The sequence below is a fragment of the Camarhynchus parvulus genome, chromosome 1 (genome assembly GCF_901933205.1).
Source record: "Camarhynchus parvulus chromosome 1, STF_HiC, whole genome shotgun sequence".
Lineage (NCBI taxonomy): Eukaryota > Metazoa > Chordata > Aves > Passeriformes > Thraupidae > Camarhynchus > Camarhynchus parvulus.
In genome coordinates, this window is record NC_044571.1 from 65,227,962 (window position 1) to 65,250,575 (window position 22,614).

General features: G+C 40.0%; 1 protein-coding gene across 1 annotated transcript in view; it reads left to right on the plus strand.

Annotated features, from left to right (window-relative positions):
- Positions 1-205: 205 nt before the first annotated feature.
- TRPC4 (transient receptor potential cation channel subfamily C member 4) overlaps positions 206-22,614 on the plus strand; it is a 130,286-nt gene continuing 107,877 nt past the window's right edge. Inside the window, exon 1 of the mRNA XM_030946339.1 lies at positions 206-703. The gene's annotated coding sequence lies outside the window, so the exon portion shown is untranslated. The remainder of the gene's footprint in view (positions 704-22,614) is intronic.

A 22,614-nucleotide genomic window follows, 5' to 3' on the forward strand; every position in this document is an offset into this window, starting at 1 on the left:
GTGAGCCCCGCGGAGCGCCCGCGGCGGCCTCTGCGTGCGCGGAGCCCCGCGGAGCCGGCGCGGTGCGCGGCGCGGCCGCAGGGGGCGCGGGCGCGGTGCGGGTGCGGGCACAGCGCGGCGGGGGCGGCGGGCGGGCGGGGGGCGGCGGGACGGCGCCCGGCGAGGCGCAGCCTGCGGCCGGCTTGGGAGAGAGCGCAGCGGCGAGGACGGAGGAACCCGGTGTGTGCCCGTCCGCGCTCCTCGCGCCGGTATTGGGGTGTCTTTCCCCCCTTCCCGCGCCGCGCAGCCCGCGCTCCGGAGGGGACCGCCGCGTCGGGAGGAGCTGTTACTTTCTGCAGCCGGCATGAGGCTTCCCGGGGGAACAAGGAGACGCCGCGCTAAGCAACCGGGGAAGAACCTGCCTCTCATCTGTTGCAGCGGAACCCGGCGGCAGGCGCGGTCCCCCCGGCCGGCGGTGATGGGCACCCGCTGACTCGTGGCGTGCGTCCGAGAGTGCCTGCATGTCTGGCAAATATGGAGAAAATAAAGTAAAAAATGTGGATAGTGCCTGAGATGGTCGGCAGCCAGTGAAACAAAACAAACACGTTCTGAAGGGATTTAATTTGCAAACGGGATTGAAAAGGGTACAACTTCCATGGGAAAATGTGACCTGTTAGAACTGCTGTCGGAAGATGCCGGCTGTCAACGCAAGCACCTAAACCAAGTAAGTTCTCATCAATTTTGACGTGTCCTCTTTCTGAGTCTTTGATTACCTTTTTAACCCTCTGCAGAAAGAAGTGCCTATGACTGTCTAAGGTAACTTTTTGCGCCGACGCAAACAACCTAAAGCAACATCATGCACTCCCTTGGCCCTTGGTGATAGTCCAGAGGAGTATTAGGATCTCTTCTTCCTCTTGTATGTAATAAAGGTATTTTTCCCTGGCAGCCGCTGCCGTGGGGAGCGGCATCCTTCGGTCGCTGGGTGACACCTGCAGCACAGCGGAGCGCCCAGGGGGCCGGAGGGAGCGGGCGGGGGCCGCTCCGCGGGGCAGGAGGAGGCTCCGCATCCGCCGCCGAGCTCCGCACCCACTCCACCCTCTCCCCCGCGGCTGCTGCCGGCGCTGAGAGCCCGGCGGCGCCAGGCGGGAGTTCACATGTCACGCACACGGGTGGGTGCGGGAGCCGCGCCGCGGACCGCCCCTGGTCCCCACGGCGGTGGCGGCCGCAGCTGCGGTGTCCCCGCAGGCGGCTCTCCCCGAGGGGACCTCGCTCGCCGCCGGCGCAGTCCGGCAGGAACCCTCCAGGGAAAGCGGGGGTCCTGCCAGCCCCCAGGAGGGACCTGGAGGACGGCAAGGTGCAGGCGGCAGGAGCGGAGCAGGGTGATGTGGGCCATGGGACGGCTCCTGGAGCACAGGAAGGGACTGGTGGGTTCATCCCCATATGGGGTTTACACGGCAAGGCCCTGACGTGATGGGAGAGAAGCTGTGGTCCTCTTGGGAAGAAGCAGCTGATGCTCTGGAGGTTTAAATGCCGACAGAAATTCAGCACTCTACCGAGGCACACAACTGTAGTTGTAGCTACAGTTGTCAAAACCTACAGACTTGTTAATCTAATATTTCTCTGTTTTTACCAGAAAGCGTCATTTATGCACTTTTGTTTTGCTGGACTTAGTTGAGTGACTTCCTGTTAGCATGGCAACCGAATTTTAGATTTCTCTACACATGACTTGTGAGATGGCTCTTCCAACATTACAGCACCTTTCAGGTGGAAGTAAATAAAAACACCTTCTATTATGTGTTTTTGTTACAGAGAATGAGTGCTCAACAAAAAAAGCAAAAAAAAAAGCAAAAAAAGCATAGGTAACAGAGATGCATGTTGGTTTCATCTGAGAAATAAGTAGTTCTAGAGAAACAGTGCATGTAGAGATTTTCTTTAGAATGCAGAATAGACAGAGTGGGTCATAGTTTAAGTTCTACACACTAAATATCAATATTACAGTACCTTTAAGTCCACTTTGCTTGAAATTTCAAATTTGATTGTATTGCAGTGACATGGAACATTTCAGTGTTTTATGTTACTTGCTTCGCAGCCCACACCTGGATAGCTTAGCAAGGCTTTCTATGCAAGCATACTGCTTTTTCCATAAATTAACCTCATTCACTTAAGCAGTAGTTTTGTGTACAGCTAGGGAAGCCAGGCACCAGTAAGAGTGCTTTAGACCTGTTTTAGAATAGCAAAAATTCTGGAAAACCTGAATTTACACCCGTTTTTTAGACAAGACTCAGAAATAAGCTTTATCCTTCAATATCAAAATAGCTGAAGCCAAACATGGTTTTCCTTTGGTGTTGCCTTCTACACTGAAAGGCCTTAGTCTTGTTTGCAGGATGATGGCATTCTTTACTGTGGGTTTTTTTTTCTCTTTTTGCCTCTGTTATTCTGACTTAGGAACAGATGAGACTCTATTTGGAAACAGGAAAACAAAAATATGTCTGTCTTTTAAATTTAACTTCAGCCACTTACTCTGACTCTATGTATAGCAGTCATTGCCCTTAAAATAGCTCCAGAAAAAAATTCCATTTCTTCTTATCTCATGCTATTTAGAGGCAAATACTGCTAGCTGAAATTTAAGTGAAATTGAGGTCACTACAGATCTGGTATAATTTTGATTATCTTTTTGAGATAGCTTTGCTTATCTACTGAAAATGTTGGGTCCTAACCAATGTGGTTCTACTCTTGGTGACAGTGGGCTTGCATTTCTTCAGTGTGGAGAGACCACCAAGTGTATATTGAAGGACACACATAGAGAAAACAGTTAAGAGATTAGCTTTCACCTTTGTGTATGGGTGTGTGTGTTTATTGCCTGACTTAATTGACAAGGAAAATGTGCATGACTGCTCCTCCAAAGACCTGAGACCTGTCTCCATACCAGTACACTATTTAATCTGTCAGCTTTTTCTGGGATTTGATTCACTGGAGTGAGATGGCAAAACCAACAAGGAAAATCCCGTGTGGCATCTCTGCTTGCCTCTGGTGGTGCTGGTAGTCAGTGTTAAAAGGAACTGAATTAATTTTGAAAATGATGACTAAGTCCCCTTAACTTATCTTACAGAAAGGCAGAATAGAAGCAGGAAGAAAAGACTCTGTTATAACCTGTTTAAAGAAAAGCAGGTAAAAATAGACGGAACATTGTTCTATTCAGACATTTAATGGCTTTTTGAGTGTCAGATTTATCATTACTTTTTCTATGCAGTTTTAAGTTGTGTTGGATTATGTTCTTGTTACTTTCTCAAATATAATGTTCTTAATTACTGAAGGAGGGTTAAAGGTAAAACTTTGTGTGTAAATCAGTCTTCCATCACCATGTTTTGTGATGAAACAGAATTCCAGAAACCATTTGTTTTAGAAGTCCCGAATCATTGAGAAGGATAAGCCAAACTTGCCCTTGCTTTATTACACATACACTACTTTAAGTAGTGTGGCATAGTGTCAGTGTAACACCAGCAACGGTGGTACCAGGATTCTCATGTCCGCTCTGATTTGTTGCTGGGAAAAAAAAATAATCTCCTGACTAAATATATATTAATTAATATAGTTTTGTTAAGTAGATACAGGGGAAGGCTGAGCAAATTAAATCTTTGTGTAACAGATATGCATGCAGAAGTCCTTCAAAGGGGCATTACCTTTCAGTCAAATAGAATTTAAGACTGTCAAAAGAGGAGCAACTAAAATAAGACAATTTCTTTGCACAGTGAAGTTTTAAAAGGAATTGGAAGGTTTTTAGTGTGCCACAGAGACTAAAGTAACAAATAAATGACTTCACTATTATATCATATTCTTCTTGGAGCTGTGGGCTATTTTGGTTTCATTTGAGGTTTTTCTTCTCACTTCAAATGTCTGTTTTGGTTTAACAGACATATTGACTGATGTGAGACAAAAACTAAGGAGAACCTTGGATAAAAGTGCCTTTTTTTTTTTACAGCTAAGGTATTTTTTCAGCAAATACGGGCTGAAGTGGTACAGGAGAACTTCCTTAAATTTGAGTGAATTGTACATTTGTCTAAGATTATGAACCAGTCAAATCTAATCTCTGAAGTCCATGACAGTTTCTGCAATTTCTTGGTCACTAAGTATGTGCTCAATATATTAATCTCAAAAGCTTCTGGCATACTTGTGCATGTCAGATGAACCATTGGAATGTTATAATTATATTATCTGGTATATTATGCATGGGGTAGAAAAGGGAGGAGTAAATAGAGAAAGAGTTTTCACTGGGCTTTTCAGGGAAAGAGGTTTTGGCATTCTTCTAGAGATGTTTTCCACAAATCATTGGAAACTTCTGAGGATCAAGCAGCCTTTCCTCAGGAGGCAAAGGCCTCCATTCCATCACTGGTGCATGGACACCCCCCGAGCATGTGGTGGTGCCCTTAAGCTCTTCCAGTCCTAGCTCAGCATATGCTGGTTTTCTGTGATAAAAAAGATCGTTCCATTTCGTTTTGTTTTTTTAGAGTGGTTCTGATACCAGGATTAAGGACCACAAGTACATCCGTCCTTGGCTCAGAGAATCAGAAATCTTATACTACCTGCATTCATACCCAAGACCCTACTGGCAAAGGAAGTCCTGGGCTCCTCATGTCCTTAACACTGGTATCAGAAGGTGCCAGCTAGTCAGGCAAAGCATGGATCAGTTGATTGAGAGCTGGCACCTGGGGGGACTCCAACCTCCTATAGATCTTGTAGCATGCAGGCTAACCTGTTGTGGCTACATTTGATAATCCTGAACTGACATGGAATACCTGTTTGCCAGCTGTCAGAGTGAACCTGGAGTGCCTCTCTTCCTTTCCTGGAAAGAGAAGGGCTGAAGCAGAAAGTAAACCATCCTCTGTATTTTGTCATCTCTTTTATAATAGAACAAGCATCCTCCACGGGTGGCTGTCTCTCTTTGTTAACCATGCAGCAAACGCCAAGACAAGGAACCTTCCTTCTTAAGATAGATTTGCTGAATCCCAGCTGTGCAGAGCAGGCTGTGGTAGTGCTTCATAAAGGTTGAATAAGCACAGAGGTCAGTAGGTACAGGATAAATGGTTGCTATAATCAGCCCAAAACATAAATTTAAAAAAAACCCAAAACCATGCATACACATGCACGTGCTCCAAGCTGCTTTACTAACTTTTATAAAATCTGTAAATAGCATGAACTCAAGTCTTCTGGAAGTTTGCCAGCTGCCACCTCTGCAATCCAGTTTCCTTTCACAGAATTTTTCAAAACAAAGAGTCTTATGCAAACTTTCTTTAATAACTACTTAAATTATAACTACTTAATAACTAAAATTTTTGTCACTTTTCAACTCAGGTGTCTGGTTGTCGTGTCTGTCAGAGAGAGGCAGCTACTGCCAAAGAACCCAGAAACTCTCTCAGTGATGGTTTAGTAGTGGGGATGATTATTAACCCAGGTCATAAAGCAGTTATGGGGCAATAATGCAGCTCTGTATCCAGCCCAGAATGTATGGTGAGAAGTTGGCCTGACCTGAGAGCCTCACTCCTCCTTACATCTCACATCTCCTAGATGGAGGCATTCTGCCAGTAAGGACCTTCCTGCAGTCGACTCTGTGAGATTCATTGAGAATTTAAATTTCTTCTTCTAACCATCATTTAATTAAAGTACCCACTCACATCAGGGTACTAGGTTAGCAGTTCTAGTAGAATCAGTGCTGTTCTGTGTTTGTTAAATTAATGGATAAACTTTCACCAGTGATCCTTCTGTAGTGCCCTAAATCAGGGGAAGAATATCAAGATTTGAAGATGAAATCTGTACTATTTCCTAACATACAGATGTTTTTTTAACTGATTAGCAGTTTGATGTTAGGCCAGAGAGTACTGGACTGAGAAGATAGAGTACCAAATTTACGTTCAGTGAAAATGATATTTTCTTCTATATTTTTTTCTTCTAAAAATTCATATACTTTAAATTTATCTTTGCCAATAAGTATTGTATTCTATGCATTGATTTGCTATTCTCATTTCCATTATAAAAAGTAAACCAGACCAATTTACTTTGAGTAAAGGAATGAGCAGTAGGATTATAGCAGAAGATGGAGGGTCATACCCATAGTGCATTTCTATATACTAATTTCAATCAAAAATATTTTAATGGCAAATTTTGAAAAGCTCTAAAAATGGATTTTAGCAGTGAAGGCCTGTGGTATTTTTTTCACCTAGGTCCCAAAAATTTGATTGTAGTTATGAACACCATCCACCTACATTGTTTGTATAGTCACTGGAGAGACAGAAGCTTCCCATAAGCAAACTGATCCATCCAATTTATACCTGAGTAGAAAGAAATCAGGTATTTATTGTTGCTGATTGTTGTTTGATTTCACACAGGTGAAATAAGGCAAGATGAACCTTACCGTAGTGGTGTCAAATACCCAAACAAACAAACAATTTCAGAGGAGACATTAAATAGACACTGGTTTTCTTCTAAGGCATCTTAAGATCTTGTGGACTTTCCTGATATTGATGCTGACATCATAAGAATAACAGATGTCTGCAACATAATTTAAACATCCTGTTGTCAAAATTTTTAGGAGTTTGTGGATGGGTTGAGTAACTGAAATACAGCTTCTAGTTTTGCCAAGGGAAATGGGAGTGTCAGCTGGACTCTTGCAAAGGAAGAACACACAGTCCTGGGTGCTCACATCCTGCCTCCTTCAAGAGCAAGGTGACTTTTCCAGAGAGAACACATTGTATCTGTGGAGCAAGGGAAAGCAAGCACAGATTCTTTCTTCAGATGTTCTCAGCATTGCCAGCACCACAGTGTACCTTAGTCCACTGAATACAGAAATTATCTCTCAGTGGGGAAATAGTTTTAACTGATGTTCATGTGGAAATGCTCATTATTATTAAACACTTCAAAAGCAATCCTTCTGCTGCTCTTCAGCACTGATTGCTGAATGGATCCTGCCTATCTTCCACTGAAAAATAGGTGAAATATTCCATTTGTGTTTTGTTTATATTGACAACTTTTTATTTTTTAGGTTGGGAGAGGTACTGGCTATTTCTTTCTGATGATCATGATTTAAAGTTGTGAGAGCTGCAGTCAGTCCCTTGGATTTGTTTATGCTCGCACAGTGAGTTTGTTTTTTTTAGATTTGGTGTGTTATACCTGCAACACCACATGAGCTTTCCCCATAGTGGCTTTAATTAGCTAGCAGATACCCTACAGCAGGAATTTTGGCCATGAATAAAATCAAATCCATGTTGCCTACGGAACAGTTGTCTAATTTGCCTTAAGCCTCTTAGCTATAAAACTGTCATTCCAAAGGCTGTAACTAGCTGTTTGTCTTTGAATTCATCTAGACACTGTAGCATCAGACCTCTGAGTCTGTATAGCCTTTAGAAAGAACTTGGTAACTTCACAGGGTGATTCAGATGACATATCTTGAAGGAAATTAGTTGCCCTCTGCAGGGAGTGCATTTCTTCCCGTTTGTAATGAAGGAAAATTGGGATGACAAACCACCCTTGGATGTCAGTGTTTTGGATTCCTGGCTTAGTGAATATGTGTCTCGGCTTTATTTTTCACATATTTTAAATTTGAGTGCTTTATTGTGTCACATAATGATTAATAAAGTTTCCTAAGTCTAACATGAAGAATGTGTTGCACTAATTTTTTTTTAATCGGTTAAGGAACCTGGTACCTACGACACACAGATCACATATTTCAACTTGATGATGTAGGCAGGTATTTGCACTAACTCCTAGTCTCTAACTACTCTTATATTTTCTCATAGAAGGCATCATGCTTCCTACAGAGCAATTACAAAATAATATTTTGGTCTGTCCACTTACATAAAAATATTTTATTCATGGTTGTTTAACTTAGTGATATTAACTTTGAGCATATTTGTTGTACCAAATACTGATGCAATTTGAGATGGTTACATTTATTTTGCTGCAGTGTCTTTATGTAGAACTAAGCTTCCACATAACTCCTTCTGTTTTTTTTTTTTTTTTTTTTGTAATTTAAAATTTTATTTTTCCAAAATACTTAAATCAAACAGACTGAATAGGGGTTTGAAAGTTCCTTCTCAGTGTGATTTTGCCCACAGAGGACGGAAGCAGGGGATACTCTGTGAGCTGGGTTGCATTTCAGTTCTTGGCCACTAGTCCATCCTCAGAGCTGCACTGACTGAACTAGCTTGACTGCACAAGCTGGATTTTATAAGGATGGGTTAGGATCAAAGAAGGATTTCTCATTCATCCCCACTGCTCAATTCCTAGAAACCATTCTCTTTTTGCTACTGCTTGTGCTGGCTTTAAGCCAAGTGGGGACATTTTTCCATCTGAAGAATTGCTTTGGATTAAATGCAGACAGGATTTAGCTTTAGAGGTTTTTATAGTTAAAAAGATTCTCCAGTGCATAGGATCTGGATGTATGTCATCTATCTGTTCTGTCACTTTATTTTGTTAAAGAAGCATACTCTCATAGCAGGGTGTTTCTTTGCTTAGCACCCTTAGTGAGGGGTTTTACCAATGTCTCCTTAATTGTGCTCCTGTGCATTCACCCATGTCCCTTATTAACTTCGGATTTCCAACTCACTAGCTCAGTACATTAAGTCCCAAAGCTGTAGGTGAGCTCTGGTTGAGACTGAAGAGGATTTCATTTGGCTTTAATGGCACCAAGGTCTGTGGAAGAAGCAATCAGCTGTCCCTGAGGAGAGGTTTGGGCCAGCAGTACCTGCATGTGGGTCCGTCGGTCTGTCTTATGAGATATGTTCAAGGAACTCTTCTTCTGGTTAGTCCTCAGAGCCTTTGAAGTTCTTCAGGGCATTGCTATTAACACCCAAGAAACAAGTAATTTAGGACATAGTGTCTTGCAGTACCCAAACTCCACATGTCAGAGTCCTTATTTTCAGAAAGAATCATTGCTGATTAGTGATTCTTCTCAGTGATAATCTACAACCAGGCTTTTGCTGAAACCAAGGTTTGCTGAATTTGGGCAAATTAGCAAGGGCAAGAGTGGGACTTTGAGAAGGATAGAAATAAGTTGACATTTCAAAACAAAAAGTGTTGCCATTTCAGAGCAATCAGGGAATTAAAGGACAATGAAGACTATGACTCTTGAGAGACATTAGCACACTCAAGTAGGTCAGCTCATGCTCATCTTCCCTATGATACTCCCAGTGACAGTTAGATAACAGACGTCTTAAAAGGCTTGATTTTCTTTTGGAAACATGATGGCTTGGGTGACATGTGTACTGGGGAAACATGGCACTTTAGTCATCTTACTCCATTAGTGTTTTCTTACTGAATTGCCTACTTACTGTTATTTTAACATTCTTTTCTTAAACCCATTGCTGAAAAACAAAGCCTACAGTAAAAATTACCTAATCCAATCCACCACCCATGATAGCAAAGCTTTATGGCCAGAACATGATGGAATTCATTTTAAGAAATAAGATGCTTCCTTCTGATTTAACCTTAATTCAAGAAAGTATTCAAGCATAAAGAATTTCTGGTGTTCTACTGAAAGCAGCTTCAGAAGGTGCTTCCTGTTAAGCATTGGCTTCATTCCTCTTCTCAGTATGAGACATTTTCACATTTTCCTTAATCCAGCTTTAAGAGTACAATTTGAAAGTTCGGGTGAACATTTTATATATGACAACCAAGAAAAATATCAATAATGCACAAACTAACATCTCTTTAGCAATTTCTCAGGTGTTAGAAATACATTAAAGATGTTTGTACTTTGCATGTTTGCACTCCCTTGGAAGTATGACTTTAGTTCAGATGTTCAGCTCATTGTTCAAAATATCTCCCATTCCTTTACCATAACTCCCTGAGAAAACTTCTTTTATGACATACTTTTGTTTTACAACTAGCTGTCATTTAAGAAGGTCATTTTGTAGCCAAAGATGCCAAATTCAAAAACTCTCTCAACCGCTTTTTCATATTGTAAATGTTCCTAAAATCCCAAAAGCTTTGTGCTTTCTCATTTATTTTTGCATTTTTTTGCTGGACATTGCAACTATGTGTGCTCTTTGGTCTTAGGGGAAATACTAAGATCACAAGTGAATTTAAGATGGTGATAGTGGTCAAAGTAATTCAAAATTGCACCACTCTTATGTGAAATTTTACAAAATACAAAATAAAACAATTGTGCTTTCTCATCAATCCTACATATGTAAAGATGATGTAATTTTAGAAAATTTGTCCCCTTAGTTTCAAGAGAATTATAGTGCTCTGGCAGCTTCTGTTTCTTCTCAACAATTTAGGAGTTTATGAAAAATACATCGTGTTTACTTTTTCACTCTAATGCAGTCAATGCAATTACAAGTTGTGGAGAATCTAATCCAAAATCTTTTCACTGTTGAGTATTTTAGAAAAATATGTAGTCCTGAAACATTAATCTGTTCATAATTATTGCCATAGCTGCAGCCAGCATCTGTCCTGTGTAATATAAAATTTTCTCCATTCTCTGTCTAAATACCTCTTTCTGTTGCAGTTTAGAGACTCATATATATGGAATATTGATGGAGGGAGGCAGTGAATCTTTGTTTTAAATCTACTGCTGTAGTTGACAAGGTCTATAATCTCACTGTGTCTGATTGTAAGAATTACCGCATCTTTCCATTGCTGGGAAATTGACTTTAAGAGTGAAAATCAAGTAGGAAATGACATGTACAGTTTTTAAACCAAACTTATTTTTTAATCTTTTGTAAAACATTCAGGAGCCATTCTGAACAGGATTTTATAGAATTGCCAAAAACCTATTTCTGTTTCAAGGCTAGAGCACATCAAATGAAAAAATATCAGTCTTGGAAGTCTCTACTATAAGCAGAACTCTAGTGTACAATTATATATTCAGTATGTTCAAGCTGTTATTCATACCTCCAGTAAATCCTATAGATTTCACTGAACATAAGGTAACATGGGTTTAACATTTTATCTACTTATGTCAACTGTGAAACCAGACTTTGTATTATGATGGAATGATTTCCAAGATTATGGATGCTCTAATTGTATTCTGTGCCAAAATACTCACATTTATGGATTCTTACAGTTTTGTATGTATATGCATATAGAGTTTTATATACACACATAAGAGAAGAACACATGTATATTTACGTATAGAGAGAAATATTTATGTGCACTGTGTAACTGACACACATGAAAAGTTAATATTTGCTCTGGTGACTGAAAGAGAAGAGCTACCCAGAGTTCAGGAATACAGCGTGATACAGCCTTATATAGCCTATTAAAGTGTGTGTCTTGTGTGAGCACACAGAGTTATATCAGTATCTTGTTGCCTGGGAGTATTTATCTCTCTACACTTGTTCATAAGATTTAAAAACCAAGTGACTGAGTCCAGCTCCTGGCCAAGTATGGCTTCTTTGCCACCCTAAACAGAGACGAGCTCTTAAGTTAATGGCAACCTACCAGGACATGGAAAGTTTAAGGGCAGTTACTTTTCTTGTGAATTTGGAGACTCCTAGGAAGTGGAGGCTTCTTAAAAGCCAGTGACTTCTGTCTGTGGAGCTGACAGCTCTGACACTATGCAAACCTAGACACAGGTCCTCTGAAGGAATTTTTTTCTCAAGTCTGGTAGCAAATACAGCTCAACTAGGACTAATCTATTATCTTTCATTTTGTTTATTACCCAGAAGGAATTTTTTTTTGGTAGACTTTTATGTACAAGTTGTAAGTCATGCAATTAAAAGCACAGCAGTCTATTAATCAGATTAATGAAAGTCTAACAATAACATTTTAAACTGATCCTTAGGTGAACTGCACATGGCAGGGAAAGCATCTGAAAGGAGGCAGAATACTCTTGTGCTACACGGTTTCTAAACCCCCTTGGAAACCTGCTTTTGAGTGTGAAGACCAAAGTGTGCATAATGTTAAAAAAAAAGAAAATGTAGCCCAGAGAAGGTGTGTATGTCCAATCCCTGGAAGTGTTCAGGTTTGATGGGGCTTTGAGCAACCTGATCTAGTGAGTGTCATCCTCTGTCCATGGCAGAGGGGTTGGAACTAGATAATCTTTGATGTCCCTTCCAACCCAACCTTTTTATGATTCTGTGATGTGATCCCTCAAGATCCTGCTGGGTATTTCACAAGGAGTCAGTGCAGTGGCCGAAGGCTGTGTTGTGTGATCTCCTCATCTGAGTGCAAGAACCATTGTGAGGATAGAGGAGGAGGAATACCATCGCAGTGAAAAAGGGGGTTTCAGGGTAAGCAGTGGATACCATCTAAGCCAATGTAGAAAACATCATCCTGGCCTGACAGTTTTAGTTGCCCTGGGACATGCCCCTGGATATGGTCCTTGCTGATTGATTCAGAAAAACAGTAACTTGAAATCCCTGATGAACCTTTTTTGTTGGTAAAAACAGGAAACACATAACCAAGATTCCATCTTTTTGTCTTAAACCTCTTGATCATCTCTGCACTCGCCTGTCTACAAAACACTGAGTAAGTTGCCCTCTTTTTTTTTTTGCCTGGACCTATGAAGTAGCTGCACGGGGTGGCTAAGTATAAAAGTACTGGAGAGATGAAAGCCAGCCAATTTGTTAGACTTCTCTAGGTAACCATATTTGAGTTAGTCACAAACTGATCCACAGAAATTACTTTTCAGTTCTAAATCTCATGCATTTAAAAGAATATTTTAAAGTTTTCAGAACTGTCACACAGAAAAGTTGAATTTCTTCTGAGTCATTGATTATTGTTATCTGTCATCTGCAGATAATTTATCCAGTTCATTTCAGTGCTAGCTGGTAACTTATGCAGTGGAACTGGAAAATTCCTTGATCAAACAAGGATAAGTACTAAGTGCTACCAAGACAAAATTAATGAAATGCAAGGATTTGGCTTGGGCTGCCAGATCAGAAATGAAGATGGCCAAAAGCTGCACACAAAATAGATTTCCAAGCTTAAGTGAAGCCAGTAGCAGCTGCTCTGAAGAACAAATAAAGTCCACACTCATGTTTGCTGAGGTCCATAAAGCAGCTCATTTCTTCATTGTTTGGTTGTTGGATTTTCACAGACATGTTTTCACAGTTCTTTTCTTTAATAGCCTGGTGCTTATCTCCTTGTTATTTTATAATCATATATTAAATTTTAATAATCCTAATTATTTTCTGTGTTGTACAAAACCCCCCAAACTGTACAAGGTCTGTCCTTGTGCTGGATGATAGACAAACCTGAGGGAATTGGGGTTTCTTCTCCAGATGTCTAAGCCTTGAATGCCAGTACAAATAAACTGAATAATCCTCTTCAGGTAAATAACTTTATTCAAGTATACAAGAGACTGTAACAACCTCTGAAAGTCCTTTATTAAGCAAAAGATCCTAATTGATCATACCTTATTATCTCTGGACTACTGACAATGGATCTGTTCCTAATTAGTGGGCTGAAGTTTCAAAAATTGTAGCAACTGAAACCCTCATCTTTCCCATTTTCCTCTGTTGCCTTATGGGGTTTCAGTAGTGGTCAGAAACATGACTGCAATTTTGCTATAATGCTAAAACCAAGGGTAGAACATATCCATCATATCTATTTTAAGATAGATATTATTTTTTTATTTTAAAATATTAGAAAAAGGAAAGAAGTTGCTACAAAATTAAAGATATAAACTGGATTAGAGATGTGATCAGAAAGCGATAGTAATTAACACCTGTTTGAAAGAAGGTTTAACAGCTGTTTAATTGAAAAAATTAAGAAACTGTTCAAGTAAAACAGAATAGGAGGAAGCACACCAGGGAATATAAAAATACTAGAAAGATTTCCAAGAGGTTTTAGGAGTAGATAAAACTATGGTTTGCTGAAGAGGAAAGGGATCACTACAAGAAGAAGATTTAAGATTGAATAGTACAGTAAAGCTCTATCACAGTGATTCAAAAAGGTACAAAAATCACTTCCTCTGTCATTTCCTAGTGCCAGTTAGTGAAAGAGGTACTAGTAATTTGAGAAACAGTAGTTTTTGGGCTATACAATAAATATAGCTATTGCACCTGTAGTGTAGCAGTACTGTTGTACTTACACACATCTTAACTCTTCGTTGCTTGCTGACCTATAGTATCTGGCACATTTAAACAGAAATCCTATAGTAATTAACTTATTTATAATTTCCTCAACCCCAGCCTACCTAGCTAAGTCAAAGTTTGCTTTGCCACTGACTTCAGCTGTGTTATTACTTAAACTATTGAGCAGTTGTAATGCCTTTGATATTTTAGCAACAGTCAAGATTGAGAGACACTGTGAGTGGTGGGACAAACTGCCTTGCTGGGCTGTTGGCAGTAGAGGATGGAACATTTTACCATATACCATTTGGGAGACTTCACTAGAAAGAAATCAAAGGGGACATGATAATGTGCTTAAAATTTCCTGGGAAAGCACAGAGAAAACAAAGTATGATAATACCACTGGAGCCTTAAATAACACTATCTGAGTGACACCAAAAGTCAGCTATGTAGTATTGTGGATGTAATTGCTGAACTGTAGCAGTCCTGGCAGCTTTTGAGAATCAAATGACTCATGTATTTGGGTGGTATAAGATTCTTAAGGGTATTTAATTTTCTCTAGCTGTTGAATAAGAAGCGACACAGACCAAGAGCTACGCGGTGTCTTGGCAGTCAAGTAGGAGAGAATCCAAACAAAGGAAGAGTTGGAACAGATCCCTGAAAATGAATATACTGTACTGGAACAAATAGATGGAGCTAGGCAATGAAAACAGTCTTTTTTTTTTTTTTTTTTTTCCAAATAAAATCAATTGAAAGTGAAAGACTACCATTTGAAGTGTCAAGTGATCTTGATAATTTGTGTATTTTTCTGTAAAAATTGTGTTGGTACTTCCTCTTGAAAAAGTGTTGATTTCCTGAGTATCAGATATGTAAATCTCATTACTTATGCGAAGTAACACAATGAACTTGTAAACTGCAGTGGATTACAATCTGGAGGATTATAGCTTAAATGAAGAGAATAAGCTGTGTTGATGATTTGGGAAATTTTTCAACTCATTTGAATACAGTCACAGTCTTACTGCCTGCATCTAGATTTTTTTAAGCCCTGTAGCATGTGTTTAACAGTGGCAAAAAAAAAAGGTGTATCTATAGACAGGAGAACAACAGACTACCTTCACTTGCTGTAGGACTCAGCAGGGTCTTTCTTTGCCAGATACAGTTTCTCTGTGTTTTGCAGTCCTCTGTGGGTTTCTGTTTCATCAAGTCATTCAATCTTCTCTGTAGCCCACAGAAAATTTTAGCATCTTCACAATCTTTCAGCAATGAATTCCTCAAGTAGTTGCTTGAAGTCTCATCAGCTCTTTCTTTTACTTGAACCTGACTCTTATTGCCTGTTTGATTGCTTCTGGATCTCATACCTGAAAAGCCAATGAACAAATAATCCATGTCTGTCCTTTTCTTGACACCAGTAATTACACAGACCCACATTACATCTTCCATCTGTTCTCCTTTCACAGAGTGAAGATTTGTACCTTATTTAGTCATTCTGCTTCTGGAAGGTCTTCTGGAGATGTAGTCATTCTGCTGCTCTTGTCTGAAGGTTTTCCAGTACTACTGGCTCCTTTTTTTGAGATAAGGAGCCTAGAAGTGCCTGTTCAATCCTGTATGCCGCTCTGAAACTACAGACACATACACATTTGCATTAGTATGAGTGAAGCAAATTCTGTTTGACAGGAAATGGGCATGGTGATTAGAGAAAATTCATCTCAGCTTTTGGGAACCATGACTCCAAAGTGTTTGTCTTGTCCCTTTATAAAATAAGAGTTACAGAGTAGTCTTCCTGAAGCCAACTTGGCAGAGGTAGCTGAGGCATATAACTGGTTATAACTCATTTATGCATAGACAAGAAAGGAAGATTTATAAAATGTCTTGTGTTTTGTTTATGTCAGTCTATTTCAATGCTGGGAGCATAACTTTTATTCTGCTAATTGAAATGAAGATCAAACAGTGCTGCAAAACCTGAATCATTATGTTGTAGAAATGCTTGCTAATGCTAGTAATCAGTCCTTTAGTTCCTGTACATGTGCTAAAATTCTGCTTATTACTCACTGTAGCATATGGATCTAATGGAAATTGTAGAAGAACTTTTGTTATTCACTTGAATTTTCACAGTCTCTGCCCAGCTGAACTTGTTGTTCTCAGTTTGTTAAAAATGTATCTCAGGCTGTGGAACTGTAGAATTCAAGAGAATAGGAATTTACTGAGTTGTATAATACTGAAAATAAGAGTTGGGAGACTACTCACTGAGCCATACAGAATCCACTGTTCTTTTCTGTCTTTCACACTCTAATTACACATATCACAAAGTAAAAATCCCTCTTTTTCTTCAGACTTGAAGTTTATAATTTAAGTGTACATGTTTCTCTTCAAGACATTCACAGAAAATAAATCAGAGGTTCTTTAGCAAAAGGTTAAGTGTTCAGTTGTATTTCCGCTTTGTCTGTTGGGAAAAGGAGTCATCATTTAATCTTATTTTTCTAACATCTTTTAGAAATCTTATTTTTCTAACATCTTTGTATAAATTTACAATTTATATTATAGGACTGTTGAGATGCATTTATAATCAAGTTCCCCTCAGTTGGCAGTGACAGAAACATAACCCAGCCATGGGCTCAAACAGCTCTCATTTTCACCAGAGTAATGTTTAAAAGCTCATGCCAAAGCGTGATGTCAATTCCTTAGCACTGAAAGGTGTTATCTTTGTTATTGTATATAGACAGCCAAAGTGGAGGGAAGCCCGAGTAGGCAGTAAGCCCATGGTCAATACATTTCCAAACTTTGAGGAACTATTAAACTTGGAGGTGTTTCACTGTATTATAATGGATTTTTAATTGCAAGAAATACAAAAATAATTTGATTCTGTCGTGCTTCTCTGTGACAGAGCGTTAGAGATGATAATCTTGTAGTTCAGAATTGCCCCAAAGTCTGTACCTCATGTCACTGTATAATCTGAACCAAGCATCAGTTTTTGCTTTTCATTTTGTCATGTTGCTGGGTTCTTTGCTCAGCAACTGCACTGAAAAGCTTATTCTGCTCTTGATATGTTTTGATATGGGATTGAAATATTCACTTGATTCCAGCAGTGCTCAGCATCTTGATCTTACTGACATAGATCACACTCTCTGACAACTTTGCAAACCCTTGGGATGTCACATTTGCATTACTCTTTCAGAAAGAGAAGGACTCAGCCTGCATTGGCTCACTTGGGTCCTTACCCAGGCTGCAGTCCTTCATGTACTATCCCAGCATGGGTCCCTTCCATGGGGTGCTGTCCTACTGGGAAAGACTGCTCCAGTGTGGCTCCCTCACAGGGTCACAGGTCCTGCCAGGATACCTGCTCCAGTGTGGGCTCACCTCTTCATGGGACCACAGGACCTGCCAGGAGTCTGCTCCAGTGCAGGCTTCCCCCAGGGTCACAGCCTCCTTTGGACACATCCATCCACCCCTGGAACAGCATGGGTCTTCTCCAGGGACTTCAGATAGGTCTCTTGCACCCTGATGGACCTCCCAGGGCTGTGGAGCACAGCTGCTTCACCATGGTCTGCACCACTGGCTGCAGGGGCATCTCTGATCCAGCACCTGGAGTATCTCCTCCCACTCCTCTACACCGACCTTGGTGTCTGCAGGGCTGTACTTCTCACTCCTCTGTCCAGCTGCTGTGGTGCAGCCGTTCTTCCCCTTCCTAAATATATTCTCTCAGAGATGTTGCCACTGTCACTGGTGGGCTTGGCCTTGGCCTGCAGTGGGTCCATCTTGGGACTGGCTGGCACTGGCTCTGTTGGGCATGGGGGAACCTTGCAGCTTCTCACAGAAGCAACCCCAGAGGTTTCCCCTCGCCCCCATTAAAATCTTGTCATGCAAACCCACTACAGCCCAAGGCTTAGCTCCCCTAAACTCATTATGCTAGTTGAAACCTGCATTTCTTACATTGCATCTTAATGTCTCTCCAATTAAAAGGTCTCAGTTCTGATTAACCAGTTTCTTCCTTTTCTTCTTGATGACATTGTACCTATCTACTATGGTCCAAAGCAGATGTTGTTTACCCTGAAGAATTAAATTTTCTAATGGCATAGTTATTATTAATAAAAACACATTATAACGGAGGGATCAGTCAGTGATGAGTTACATCTTATCTAGTTTTATGAACATGAATAAAGAAATAGATGTCCAAAATTTTTAGTTATTCATTGGTGTAAAATTAAAAGTAAACATTTTTCCATTTTAAGGCTGCTTGGGATGAAAAAGTATTTACACATATATTTTGGATTATCAATATAAGTTACTAGTTTGTGCATGAGAATCAAGAGTGAGTCATAAAGAAACAGGGAAAAAGAGAATTCCTATCAGCCAGACTAAACAGACCTCTCTGCTTCATTAGTACTGCTAGAAGTGTATCTAATGAAGGAACAAAGCACAAAGGCAGACATTGGAAATATATTCCCAAGCAAGGCATCTAGATATTGCAATTGCCAAGTATGGTCTCTTTGTACTCATCATAAATGTCAATGCTATGACTGGAAGAGAAGAGGGAAGAAGAGGGCAGGAAAACCAGCAGGACTCATAACAGTGGCAGACTGTGGAGTAAGTCATTCTTCCTGAAATGGACTGCTTATGTTACTGGAGATGAACTTGTATCTCATTCTCATTATCAGACTATGCACTTGTGTGGTGTAAATAATAACTACTGCCTTGGAAAAACTTCTCATGCTTCATAAAAGGACATAAAAGCTGCAGATGAGTGTGGTAGGACTGCACATTTCATGTAGCTGGCAGTAACATGAAAAAATACCAAAAGGAAGAGTCATAACCCATGCTGAGTTAATGGTGGGACTCAATGATCTCATCTTCCATGAGTCTCTAATTTGGATTTTTTGTAGTGCTTTTGGTATGTGGTCAGAAAAGTTAAGAACTGAAGACCATATATATAAAAAATGCTGCCAGGAATTACTTCCTAAGCAGAGACTGTAGCAGACTTACAGCAATGAACTGTATAGTAAGCGCTGTAGTATGTGGGTGGTGCTACTTCTGCCATTTATAGGCAATAAATACTATTCACTTTTGGTTAAGAAAGAATACTTAAAATTGCAAAATGGTTGTCATAGTGTAACCAAGAAGCCAGCTTTTAGAAATTGTACAACATTGCTTGTTGTTTATAGCTAAAGATTCTTATATTAGACAATTACTTTTTATGGACAAAATTTCTAGATCTTTTAGCCCCAGGCATATTTAAATATGTGGGGAAAAGATTGCTTGCAATGAGAAAAAGTTAAAAAATTTACACAACTTTATTTGAAAATAATCACATCTGTGCTGTTCATACAGGTGATACTAAGTACCAGGACACACCTTCTAATTTTTCCTTAAAAAAAAGGAATTATTTTTTAATTGAAATTATTTTCCTAAGGGAAGTGCTGGCTTATGAAATTGAAACCATCGAAGTAGTCTGGGAGAAGACATTAATTTTGTGTAGAGCTTCATTTCATTAACTATTGTTACAGAAGGCCAGCATTTTTCTTGCATGGAGTTACCTCCCAATATCTGTTTATCTCTGAGTGTTTTCGCTTGAGATCCAGAATTGTTTCAAACATTTCATAAGAGCATCTGGTCTATAATTTTGAAAATCTCTGTGTGTTTTTTGTTTTAATTCATATAATGATAGAATCACAGAATTGTTTGGTTTGGAAGGAACCTTAAAGGTCATCTAGTTCCAACCTCACTGCCATGGGGTAGGACACCTTCCTATTAGTCCAGGTTGATCTAAGCCTGGCCTTTAAGATGTCCAGGGGTGAGGCATCCACAGCTTCTCTGAGCAACCTGTTCCGGTGCCTCAACGTCACAGTGAAGAATTTCTTCCTAATACCCAATCTAAACATCCCGTCCTGTAGTTTAAAGTCATTGCTTCTTGTCCCGTGGCTTTCTGCCCATGTAAAAAATCACTCTCTAACTTTTGTCTGAGCTTTCTTTAAGTACTGGAAGACTGCAAAAAGGTCAACCTAAGCCTCCTCTTCTATAGGCTGAACAATCCCAAGTCTCTCAGCCTGTCTTCATAGAAGAAAGCTCCACCCCTGTGATCATCTTGATAGCCCTGCTCTGGACCTGCTCTAACAGATCCATGCCTTTCCTTTGCTGGGGACCCCAGAGTTGGATGCAGCACTCAGGGTGGGGTTTCAGGAGAGCAGAGTAAAGGGGCAAAACTACCTCCCTCATCCTGCTGGTCATCCCTCTCTTGTTAAATCCAGGATTATCCCAAAATAGTGAGGCATATGTAAATATCGTACAATGTATGCAGCATTTCAAAGCAAAGTACTGCCTTCTAAAGTGGCCACAGTGGGTAGTCTCATATGACCACAAACATTCGTAGCTGAACAGAAGCTTCAAACTTCAATAAAGAACAGTAGGTATGATTTGTAGAGCTCACCTTTTTTTTTTTTTTTTTAATAATAGGTAGCATGAGTATTTTCCATCCAGACCAGTATGTTTGTGTGCATTTTGGGTGTATATATGAGTAGGTCCAATGGTTTCATCCTAAAAGCTTTCTAATTTGTGAATGTTGACTTCCATTTGAGTTTTGAATCAGATCAGTCTGCAGCTTCTTCTTAAAGTTCAGCAAGGGCAATATTGGCATATTTTCCACCAGCTGGAATGAGAGCAACATCTCTTCTGTATGCAGCTCTTGTCCCAGGTAAAATCAGTTTCACAATCCTAATTCTGTGAGTCACTGGGCAACGTGACTCACCCAGTATCACCCAATGGTATCTTGAGTTCCAGCCCAATGCTTTGCTCACCAGGTAACTGAAGTACAGCTATTCTGAAATCTTTTGTTCCCTTTCCTAAGAGTCTCTCCCGACCATGTTATATAAGTATGTTCTCACCAGCACAGGAACAACTGTGGCTATATATGATTGTGAATATAGTTCTGTAATGTGGAGCTGCTTGCAGGAGTTCTCTTACTCAGTTTTGCAATATCTGTGGCTTTTTGGCCCTTTGAATGGAGGTGAAGAGGGTATGAGCCATTCTTCTGAAAATAAAACATATTTTTCATTCCTAAATAGGTGCTTGGAAGTTAGTTTATGTACACAATAATCTCAGAGGCTCCTTTACTTTAATAGTTCAGGATGAATGTCTTAAGGAGGAGGAAAAAAATAAAATGTTGTAATGCGATCTGTAAGTTCAACAATTCCACAAATTTTTTTTTAGAGAGGCCAAAGTTAGATTCACTGACTATGCCTTTATTTCCTTTTAATTGCACTCACTGCTTGCATTTCAGATGAAATTAGCTTTTATTTGTATTAGAAATTGCTTTTATATAGTGGCTTACAAAAATAAGAAATCTCCACATGCAGAGGAAGAAATTCTCCACTGAATACTTTATATCACTTAGCATTCAAGGATCTGAAAATGTGGCACATTTCTTGACATCTTATACATAATTTTGTACCTAAATTCTGGAATGTATTATTCAGTCTAACGGAGATCCTTGTGTAGGGCAGGGTGTGATGGTAGAAGTGAAACAGAAAGTTTGTAAGTGGATGTAGCCAACAAAATGACCTGAAATAATGGTCTCCTTGGGAGGTTTGCTTCATGTAAAATGGTACAACTCCAGGCAAGATGGCAGCCTTCCATAAGCCAAATACATTCAATCTTTTATATGCCCTGTGCATTCACAACTTCACTTACCAGGGCAAAGTCTTCAGAGTACTGTTAAACCCCATTAAACCTCACTGAGATTTAAGTAAGTGCTAGAGTGCTTGCTGAATCAAAGACAGTCTTCTAGGTCTGTCTGTAGGACTGTTTTTGTGAAAATATATATACTATTTATAGTCATATTGATGTCCCTTCTCTAAATTTAATTTATCACAGGTGCCATTTTAGACAAAAAAAAATCATTGGCCCTACTTATAGCAGCTATGTGCAATCAAATGAAGAGATGCACAGAAGAACAAAGTAAGTGTTCATTTTCTGTGGTGTCCCCAGCAGTGCTTCAGTTCCACTGTCCCTTGGCATTTCTCCCCAAAGTCTCATGAATACTGCCCCACAAGATTGCACTGAGGTAACTCACTCTGGCCAGAGATCTGCTTGTGTGGGAATCTCAGAAGGACAGCTGGCATCTGTGTGCCATTCTTACCTCAAGGATACAGGCAATAGAAGGCTCTGCCTCTTTGTGCCATACTCCTATTCAGAACCTGTCCTTCACTTTGACAGACATAGTTTAGATAAAATAGGAAACACACAAACACTCTGGCAAACATTTGGCTTACTGGCCTGAAAAAGGATGTAGTCTTCTTTTTTCCCTTTTTGGGAGAAGTGGAGGAAGGAATGTTTCCCTGCTGGGAGGGGATTTCCTTTTTTTCCTTTTGTTGCTTTCTCCAGTCAGTGTTTTTAGCAGCTGAGGAAATTATGCTTGGTAGGACAGTCTCCTAGGGTGCCATTTGGCTTTTATGGATGAAATTCTAGTTAGGGTAGGATCAAATGCTGTTGGCATAGCTGCATAATTACTTTTTGAGGAGTCCTAGGGAGGTCCATGGTTGAAGAGCTTTTCATGACTTGTTCAGTCTGTCGCTGTTTCCCTGCATCGTGATCCAGCTATCTAAAACCCTGCTCCTTCACTACAGATCATTTGCAG